The sequence below is a fragment of the Mus musculus genome, chromosome 10, assembly GCF_000001635.26.
Source record: "Mus musculus strain C57BL/6J chromosome 10, GRCm38.p6 C57BL/6J".
NCBI classification, from domain to species: Eukaryota; Metazoa; Chordata; class Mammalia; order Rodentia; family Muridae; genus Mus; species Mus musculus.
In genome coordinates, this window is record NC_000076.6 from 78,120,739 (window position 1) to 78,131,749 (window position 11,011).

The 11,011-nt window shown below is 47.6% G+C and overlaps 1 long non-coding RNA gene across 1 annotated transcript in view; it reads right to left on the reverse strand.

Moving 5' to 3' along the window:
- Positions 1-582: 582 nt before the first annotated feature.
- Positions 583-11,011, reverse strand: part of Gm47922 — a 17,027-nt gene continuing 6,598 nt past the window's right edge. Inside the window, exons 2-4 of the long non-coding RNA XR_003948914.1 lie at positions 8,514-8,714; positions 3,448-3,534; positions 583-923 (exon numbers count right to left, since the gene is read on the reverse strand). This is a non-coding gene — a long non-coding RNA (predicted gene, 47922). The remainder of the gene's footprint in view (positions 924-3,447; positions 3,535-8,513; positions 8,715-11,011) is intronic.

An 11,011-nucleotide genomic window follows, 5' to 3' on the forward strand; every position in this document is an offset into this window, starting at 1 on the left:
ATTTAGGGGCCAGGTAGAATGCTATTGCTTAAAGTGATGTGTGGGCTGGAGAGATGCTGATAGAACCTAGCAGAGAAGCCCCGACACACACACACACACACTCAATTCCCGATTCGGAATGCACCCAAAAAATCACAAAGGATCATCTTGATGTAATTACATGAGGTCGTTTAATTACAGAGCTCTGGACCGACATGCATCCCACACAGGAGATAACGGATGTCAGCTACGAGGCTCAAAAGCTAGGGGTTTTTATGGGGTGAGGGGCTTAGGGGTGTGGAATTCAGCATAGTGACACACTATTGGCTTATTCAAACATCAGCAGAAAAATTACATGTACATGCAGGATGTCAGAGTTCTGTGAGTTGTTGACTCAGTTAAGGTAGCCCTGTTATGTCCTCACATTCCTCTTTATCTTTAAGGTTAAGCTGTTCCCAGGAATGTTTTAACTATGGGGCATACCCGGGTTTGTTTTTCTTTTTTCTCAGCCCCAGGCAGCCTCTAGGCTCATAAACAACCAGCAATTTCTGAGTACTTTATATGACTTACAGGTCTTGAAATTTCACCTTTCTTTCATTCCCCTCTTCTACTAAGTAATTCTAATCTTAGAATTTCAGAAGTCTATATCTCTATGTGGAGGATAGAAATCATACTCTTTTTCTATCTTAACTATAGGTTGGTATTGACGCTGGAAGATCATAAGCTGTACTGCATTTACTCTATTTTTAGCATGGGAACAAAAACAGAATAAGAAGGGATAGTGAACAGGACTAGGCAGGGACCCTTCTAGTGAGGCTTGAGGGTCTCAGCATGACGCAGATGTAGCACGTAGATCAGATCTCTGGCTGGAACTGGTGAGATGTCTTTGGGGTACCCGGCTTGTTCGCTGTAGCCAATTGTGACCAGACTTCTTTCTGCACCACCTGCAAGCCTTTTAACTTAGCATACAGATCATTATTATAACAACATGTAAGTTTAAACACATCATTTTTAGACAGTACTGGGCATAGGAGCCCCATAAAGGATCTTAAAAAGAGTAGGGCATGGGGAAGGAGCACCAAGTCTGTGCCAGTTACCATGGTTAATTTTGTCAAGGTCTCTTTTAGAGTTCTATTTATTCTTTCTATCTGTCCTGAGCTCTGAGGTCTGTACACACAATATAATTTTCATTTGACCTCTAAATACTTGGCCACACCCTGACTTACCTGGGCAACAAAGGCAGGGCCATTATCTGACCTATTGCTTTTGACACTCCGAACCTTGGAAAAAATTTTCTTTAATAATCTTCTTGATGACTATCTAAACAGTCTAATTTTTACAGGGAAAAGCTTCTATCCATCTTGAGAACGTTCACAAAAAACAGAAGGTATTCATACACATATTTTTCTCAGTAAAGTCTATTTTCCAGTAGATTTCAGGTCTGTCTTCCCATGGGAGGACTAGTTTTCTTTCTTCAGTTTCTACTATTCTATACAGGGTTTCTTTTACCAGTCTTAATTTGTCTATAACTTGATAGTCTTCAGACTGTCATGATCATTGCTCTTTGGGATGCCTGTTTGGTGGTTAGATCTGCCATCTGATTTCTTTTAGCCACAGCATCTTAGGTCTTTCTCTGCAGATGTCAACAGCCCTCTTTGTCTGTATATTGCTCCGTACAGTGGCAAAAGCATACCTGCTGTCAGTGTAGACTTCTCTTTTGCCATTTATAGAGCTTGTATCAAAGCCACAAGTTCAGCTTTCTGTCCACCACTGCACTGCTGTCCCCGCCTTCCGCTTACCTTCAACCGCGAGGCTATTGCCATCTGTGTACCAGCTCAAACTCTCAGGCCAAGGCTGATCTGATCCTTCAGATCATTTCGAGTATCAGTTTCTTCTGCCAGAATGTCAACACAGTGATGAGTAGGTGAAGTCTCAAACAGTAGGTTAGTGAAGGTCACTCGTTCAGTCAACAAAAAAGTTCTGATAATGTGTCCATCGGTCAGGAGAACAGTTGGATAATGTTTTCAAGAGCGTTAGTCAGTGGGGGGGGGGGGGGGCTGAACCACACTTTCTAGGGCATGTGCCAAGTTTTGTCTCAGAGTCAATTTATCTGTATCCTTGCCCAGAAGCCACTATGTGCAGACAAGCAGGCCATCTTACAGCCACCAGGTCTAATTTCTTACAAGTATGCCACAGGTCTTTTCCAGGGTCCCAATCTCTGAGTAAGAACCTCTTTGGCAATACCTTTGTTCTCAGTCACATCTAGAAGGCCCAAAGCTGGGGATGACATTAGGGCAGTCTTAATGGCATCCAAGGCCATCCAAGGTTGTTCTTTATTTCTCTATACGAAGGGCTGTTTATCTCTTTAATTTAGCAAAACCTGGAATCCACAATCTGCAAAAGCCTGCAGTGGCCAGGAACTTTTCTAACTTGTTTTGCACTGGTCAGTGGGGGAATATAAAACACAGTCTCTTTTCTAGCTGCTTCGACAGGTAGGCCACCGGCCTCTTATAAGGACTCAGCTTCTGTGTTAGCACCCCTTCTGCTATCTCTTCACTTTTAGCCACGAACAGGTGAAAGGATTGGTCATGAGGGGGGCTCCTCTTCTTTTTGTTGGGGCAGTCTCTCACCCAGTGCCCTTTTTCTTTACAGTAAACACATTGATCTTTAGCCAAAAGCTTTCTTTTGTTGCCAGGTACTATCTAAGTTTTCTAATTTTCCTGACTCTTGTGGCCAGCATTTCATTTCTCTTATCTCTTTTTAATTTCCTGACTTTCTGTTTCTTACAGATCATTTCTAAGTGCTAGCATTATTAGCATGTGCCACTTTGCTAGGTTCTAGTCTTTGTTATTTACCTCTCTTTGCTGCTGTTTCCTAACTGTAATGGAGATCTCATATAATGTTTTCTCTATATATTATCTTTTGTTCCCCCTCCTTGTCTTTGCTTCCTTTGGATGTTATCTAATTATCACATCTATATTCTGTCACTTATCTTCTCTCATAGTTCGCCTCTACCCTGGTTTATATTTCTTTCTCACTGCACATCTCTGATTCTGACTCTGGTCTCTGTCTTTGTCAGCCTCATGTTTCCTCAACTTTTTTTCTTGTCTGACTCTTATTTACTGGTTCTTCCTCTAAATATTTCTCATTCAGAGTATCTCTCTCATCTCAGACCTCTCTAACCTCCTTCATCTCTATTTTTACTTCTCCTCACTGTTAACCTCTCTATTTGCCACTGTCATCTATCTCTCCTGAGTCTGCTGAAGCTTTGCTCTTAGCTCACTTCTTTGCAGACCTCTACCCTTCCTTTCTTTCTCCTCCTCTGCACTTTCTTATCGACTTACCCTGTCCTTCTTTTAACTTCTGTAACTTCCTGTTACCTCGGTCAGATTGTTGGGACACTTTCTAGTTCCACAGAGACAAGACCCCCATCAGAGCCTGGCAGTTAGATTCGCAGGTGCTCCTTACCTTGGACAGAAGCCCCAAGTGGGCAGATGCCCCCCCTCACTGGAGCTTGGAACAGACTCACTGCCAGCAGTTCAGGGCGGGGTCACCCTAGAAGAGAAAACACTAGGCAGGGAAGGGAGTGCAGCTTTCACAGCTGGCTGTACCGGACCACTCATATCTCAAAGTAAAAGCAGTTTTTCTGTTGACAAGAGACGGGATGCAAGGGACAGGGGAATGAGAAGCTGCCAGGGAACCTGCTGCGCTCTTGGCCAGCTACTCCCACAGCCTCTTCTTTTTCTCTTCAGCAGCCACAACATCCAGGGCCACTGACTTCTCAGGGACCACCCCTCTTTTGCTCCGGGTTTTCCAAGCTCATTTCTCCCTAGGCTCCAGGTCCATGGGCGGAACCACTGTGACCCACTGGCTGCTCCCTGGAGTTGGAGTGGGAGGCAGAGCAGCTGAGGGTCTGAAAGGAAGTGGTCAGCATAGGGATCTGACAGGATTCTTATTCCAGAGGGCATAACTTAATAACAGTCGTCAGTCGTTAGTCCAAGTCTGAACACAAAGAGACACACAAGACACACACAGAAACCATTTTCAGGCAACCACCATAGAATCACAGTACCACAGAAATGACAAACACAAGCAAGACCAATACAGGACGTCTTACACGCGATTTCCAGAGAAGCCTGACACTATCTGTTCCAGGCATATACTGAACCATAGCTGCTGCTGGGTTGAAAAGGACTGTTTCAGATCCAACTTCCCAGCTTGACACCAGAGCATCCTCCAACGTTGTGGCCTGTCTCACTGTCACTGCGACCAACCCAAATGGACCTCTCTCCATAGCAAGGCCCCCAGAACCTGAGACCAGCCTAAAACCAAACCAAGATAATCAGTCAACTCCTTGGGACCAAAACCAGACTTGAAACCAGACAAACCAAAAGCAACACAGAATCAGAAGGTGGTCTAATGGAGGACACACAAGTGAACAAGACAGACAGACACACAGACATACAGACAGGAAGGCAGGGAGGGATTCCACTTTACCTCTGATGTACGATATCTGTGTCCCATGACGAAAACCACAAACAAAAACAAGACAGCAACAGAGGAAAAAAAGACACCAGTATATCTGAGCACACTCGTCTACGCCTGGACTTGTACAACCAGCTTCCTGACGGGGGTCGGATTCCACATCAACACCCTTCCTGACAGGGGTCGGATTCCACATCGACTCCCTTTCTGGAAGAAAAAGCACCTTATTTTTCTCACTCTGCCAGATGACAGTCAGACCTTTCTGACTGTCCCTCACCCTGGGCACTTCCTCCAGGGTCACCCTTGGAACGTCTTCCAAGGTCATAGCCTATGGGGCCTTAGAAGTCTTCCTCCCGCAGCCACTAGGTCCTTACGGTCCACAGTGGCAGCTGCCAGAATACAGAATACCAGAACTGAAAAACCAAGACACAAGGTGGGACTCAAACCCACAATCTCAGAACTGGAAAACCAAGACACAAATTCAGTGGTGTCACACTTAGACAACAGACAACATACAAGACTCACACAAACAAACGTACCTCCAAGGGGTCCTTCAGGGTTCCTGGGTGTCACACAGATCTCGGTGGAACCTCCAAATGATAGAACCTAGCGGGGAAACCCCCCACTCAATTCCCGATTCGGTGTGCACCCAAAAAATCACAAAGGACCATCTTGATGTAATTACATGAGGTCGTTTAATTATGGAGCTCCGGACCGACATGCATCCCACACAGGAGATAATGGATGTCAGCCATGAGGCTTGAAAGCTAGGGGTTTTTATGGGGTGAGGGGCTTAGGGGTGTGGAATTCAGCATAGTGACACACTATTGGCTTATTCAAACATCAGCAGAAAAATTACATGTACATGCAGGGTGTCAGAGTTCTGTGAGTTGTTGACTCAGTTAAGGTAGCCCTGTTATGTCCTCACATTCCTCTTTATCTTTAAGGTTAAGCTGTTCCCAGGAATGTTTTAACTACGGGGCATACCCAGGTTTGTTTTTCTTTTTTCTCAGCCCCAGGCAGCCTCTAGGCTCATAAATAACCAGCAATTTCTGAGTACTTTTTATGACTTACAGGTCTTGAAATTTCATCTTTCTTTCAATGCCTCAGGGTTTAAGGGCACTGGCTGTTCTTACAGAGGACCAGTGTTCAATCCCCAGCACCCACATGGGAGCTCACAACCATTGTTAACTCCAATTCTAAGGAGCGCAAACCCTTGGCCTCCACAGGCACAGCACATACAATGTGCACAGACATACATGCAGGCTAAACGCCCACACACATAAAAATGAAAATGACGTGTTTGGGTGTCAGATTGACAAAGGGGGGGGGGGAGCTGGGTTGACGAATCTCACTGTCAATGAGATTTAAGATAATCATAGAACCACATCTCTGGGTGTCTCTGTGAGGGCTTTTCCAGAAAGATTTAAAGAGGCAGGAAGACCTACGCTGAGTATGGGTGATACCATCCTATGGGCCTGATTCTGGATTGAATAACAAGGAGAAAAGGAGTTGAACACCAGCCTGTTGTATGACTGGCTGCTTCCCTCCCAGCTCCAAGCTCCCAGAATAATGCCTCAGACTCGAAATATATTTATAAATACCCAAGTCATACAGTTAGGCTCCTTCCCTGACTAGCTAATAATTTAAAACAACCCATTTACATTTATCTACATTCTGCCACATGGCTGGCTACCTCTGCTCAGATGCCACGCATCTGTGTTCCTCACATCTCTCTTGGCTCTCAAGTCTGGCTCTATTTCAGAATCATTTCTGCCTTTGGGATGCCCCACCTTCTACTCTCTCCATTCCTATAAGCTATAGGTGTTTTAATTGACAGGTGATACATCCATACAATACACAAGATATTCTCTGGACACTGGCACTTCTCTGCTTCCTGACTCAAGGAAACAGGACAAGCCACCTCCCTCTCCTGCTACTGAGCCTTCCCCAGGATAGACTACACCCTCAGAATGAGCCAAGCCTTTCCTTCCGTGTGTAGCTTTTGTTAGGTAATTGCTCCAGCATCAAGACAAGTAACTGGCACAGTAATGGAGACTCCTGCTGGCAGCTCCCAGGAGGATGGTCCAGAGGTCTCATAAAAGCCAAACTTCTGGTCCTGGGCACTGGGCAATGTGTTACGGTTGTCCAGGCAACAGAAAAAAACAAAAAAAACAAAAAAACAAAAAAACCCACTCAGCTTTGTGACCCATCAGACTCCGCTCTGTGAACCTCCTTCCTGAGAGGATAAGTCGGAATGGATTACTTCAGGCTGGAGGTGACTCAGAAACAAGGACCAGGGACAGGAAGGGTGGGTGGGTGGGTCTGCTTGGGGCCGGAGAGCACACAGTCTGGATGGAACTTATCAGACTAACTTGGCAGAAGGATGGTCAGCAGGGCCAGGGGCTCCTGTCTTCCCAGCTCTCACAGACGTTCTGTGAGCTCTCATGTCGAGGCCACGCTGGGTTAGGGTTCTGCTGCCCACTTACAGTTAGTACACCAGGGTGAGAAGTGAGCAGCTGGCAGGCATGAGGACCTGAACCCAGGCCTGGTGGCACAGGCTTGTAATCCCAGTGCTAGACAAGTGGAGACAGGCAAGCTCTTGCAGCTCCCTGGGTCTCAAAAGCCAGCTGGCCAGCTTAGCCTACGTGACAAGTTTCAGACCAATGAGAGACTCTGTCTCAAAAAATAAAAATAAACATAAAAAAAAGTGGATGTTGTTAGGTTTCAAATCCTGGACAAATGTCTGAGGTGCCTATTTACCATATCAAAGCAGACCTGGCCCCAGGTTCTCCCTGCACCCCATCAGTCCCTATCTGTTACACAGCCCTCCTGGCTGGCACACCCTGCCCTCTACCCTAAGGTTCTCCAGCCCAGGGGGCTGGTCTGTTCTTCATTATATAATCCAACCATTCCAGTTAACCAACTTCTTTCTACCTTTTGGCCTCCTGGCTGCCGCCCCAGATTCCCCCTTGCCTCTCCCTTCCCCCCTCATCTCCCAGGTGACCCAGCTTAGGGCCATGTCCTCTCTGGACTCTCCCAGATGTCCCTGCCTCTGACTATACTCTCATCTCTACAGTAAATCTTCTCCCCCACTACACCCAGGACCAGACATTCTTCTTTCTTTCTTTCTTTCTTTCTTTCTTTCTTTCTTTCTTTCTTTCTTTCTTCCTTCCTTTCTTTCTTTCTTTCTTTCTTTTTACCAGAAGAATGACATATGAGGCTGTCCTGCCTCCACATGTATGCACGTGCATCTTCATGTGCTTAAATACACACAAAATTAAAGTAGTACATTGAGATGTGCCAAGGTGATGAAAGGGAAGGAGAGAGGGAGGGAGGGAGGGAGGGAGGGGAAGAAGAAGGGAAAGAAGGAGGAAGGAAGGAAGGGAGAGGGGGAGGGAGAGATGGAGGAAGGAAGGGAAAGAGAGGGAGAAAAGGAGGAAAGAAGAAATTTTTTTAAAAAAAAAGTGTTTCCATGACAAAATAACCAGCTACGAATCAGTAGGACTGCCAGGAGTTCTCCTGATCTCTCCCCAGTCACCCTCCTACTTGGCCAGCTAAGAAACCCTTCCTCTATGTGCCTGGCTGTGCCCCTCCCTCCTCTTCTCCCTCTCCTGGCCACCTGAACTGGGGTTTTCCTCCTGGTTCTGGCTCTGGGGTTTCCAGACCACCAACCCTTGAGTGGTTTCCACTGTGATCTGATTAAGAAATTGGCAAAGAATTCCAAGCAACCCTGGTCTACACTGCTTGTTCAGGACAGCCAGGGCTAGGTAGCGTCACCCTGTCTCAAACAAAACAAACCACAGGTTTATAAACCTCCTTATAAGGCCCCCAACAACAAAGCAAAGTACAATTCCACCAAAGTCACCCCGGGGAATCAATGGGCTTACTGACAGAACATGGGTGACCCCAAAACAGGAACACTGGAAATTCTACTCCCATCATGGATTTTGGCTTTCCCGCGGCTTCGTAGACAGCTCCCTTCCAATAACCTCCTATATCCTCTAGAACCCCCCTAGGCCGCGTCCAATTAGGGCAAATTTGCTTACAAATGGCTGGGGCCAAGTAGCTGGAACTTCAGGTGAGCATCGAAAGAGCTTCTCAACCCGCTTCTTCTATGAGGAAGCATCCTTAGTCAACAGACCCTACAGAGATGGTTGCTTGCACGCAGGCGCAGACACCTGTGGAGAATGGCCGCTGCTTTGCTCTGGAGGACTGCATCCCAAAACACCGTGGTACCTCTATGCATTCTACACCGGAATAGGAGGGAAGGAGTAAGGGCTGTTAGTAGCATGAAAGTTTACAGGGACCCAGGGAGGCAGGGAATGAAGACCCATTTCCTTAGGTGTCCCAGGCTCTAGGCTCTGCTCCAGCTGGCCGACACTCTTGGCTTGTCCTCACACGTGTGGAAGAAGGCAGGGCCTGGCCACAGGGAAGCCAGCAGGAGGGAACAGCGCCAGGAGACTCCTGTTTCCCAGCTGAGAGGGGCTTCCAGACAGCCCTCGGGAGCTGGGAAATAGGGCGTTCAAAGGGATTTGCGAAGAGTTAACACATACCCCTTCCGGAGAAGCTGGGACCTGCATGCGCACTCACGCTTAGTCCCTACAAAATGGGGCAAGGGACACAGTACAAAAAAAGTGGCTGGCCATGTACAACGCTCGGAAAACTGGGGGAATTCTGGGAATACCAGCATCTAGGGACTGCAAAAATTGAGAAGGAAAGAGAGCCATCAGGCCCCATCAACGCAGTAGACGGCTCTCTCCATTGCCCTGGGGCTAGGCTCAGAGATGGCTCTCTCCATTGCCCTGAGGCTGGACTCAGAGATCACGACCAGTGGGGATGAGATGGGTAGTGGAAATATTCTGAAGGAAGTGCTGGCAGGAAGAGCGTTGGGCACAGGGAGGACTCTGCCTCTTTAGAGAAAGTGATATGGGTCCCCAGGGTCCCTGCCAGCTCCACAGCCTCTCCTCCCACTGTGGTTTCCTCTTTGTGATTCTGGACTGACTTTCTCCCCACCCAGGGAAACTCCAGCCCTGGCCTGGGAACCTTTGGCAGGAACACACTTGCACCATAGGCCTGGCTGCCACAGAGATGTTAGGGAGGGGTGGCCTTGCCCTGTGCCCACTGGTCCTGAGTCTGGCACCTGGCAAGGTGGTATCTTCTCTGCTCCTGTTCGAGAACATCGAAACAGAAGGTCTCTTACCGGAGCACTGGATGGGAGTTGCGGGGTTCATAGCTGCTATCCATGCTGAGAGTTCTCCAGGGTGGGGGACAGGGAGCAGCCAAGGCTACAATTTGTTCCTGACCCCTGACCCTGGATGGAAGACCAGTGCTGTCAACCTCCCAAGGAGAACTGGATTCTAGTTCTGTCACGTGGCATCTGTGGCCAGGGAGCCATAATTGTATCCTTCTGACTTGGGGCTGTGGTGTAGCCTCCTGCCTGCCTTGGCAGACCCCACAGGGAGGTGAGGATGAAAGATGGTGTCTCCTGGGCCCAGAAGGCAGGAGTTAGCTGTGGGACACTATAGTTAGGATACATACCAGAATGTGAAAGGTTTCATTTGCTTCTGAGCTCTTGTCTGGAACCTTCCTTCTTTCAGCCCAACAGAGTCACTGGAAATGCCACAATCTAAGTCCCCCACCCCTCCCTCATCTGACAGCTTGCTTTCTCATGGGTGTGGCTCTGCACATAGCAAGCCCAAGCTCCCAGCCTCTCACCCAAGTTCTGTATTGTGGTAAAGCATCGCTATGTCATGAGGTACCCCTGAGAGTGTATGCCAGCCATCAGTGAGGACTCTGGGAACCTCCTCCATCTCTGTCAGATGATAGAAGAGAGCAGCCATGTATGCTGCCCTGAGGTCTTGTCCTGAAGACACATGCTGGCCCAGCGCATACCTCCCTCCACCACTGGTCTAAACACCCATAACTGTCTCACTGAAAGTGCTAAGCACTTGAGCACACCGAGAAGGTGCCTAACTCATCAACTTTTCCAGGTTTAAAAAGAAGTTCCAGCTCCCAGGATCGATCATGACACATGATGCCTAGCAAGGATGCCACATGTGATCTGACGTCATTGTAGGCTTAGAGGTAGGGAACAAGATATTAATGAAGCAGGGCAGGTGACAGATGCCAGGGGTAGGGACAAGGAGAGGGTGTTGTTGGGGTTGTTCTGGTGCTGCTATGGATTGAAATGCTAAATACTGGCTCCCCAAATCTGGTTGTCCCTATGAGGAGATCCTCAGGTACACCAAATGATGCTATTAACTTCATTGGTCAATAAAAGGCTAAAACCTGTGAATGGCAGTAGGTGGAGATAGGTGGGTTTTCAGTTACCTGGCTGAGGATTGCAGATAGAGACCAGAAAGAAGAAAGGACAGGGAGAGAGAAGGAGCCACCATTCAAGGAGATGGACCACGATGAGCACATGGCCAGTAGAAACAGCAAGTGACAAGGGACATACAGCAGGGATATGAGTTAGAATAGCTCCCAAACCTGCCCCATCTAGGCTTATAGCTTGGAAATAAAATATCTGGATTGTGTGTCTTTT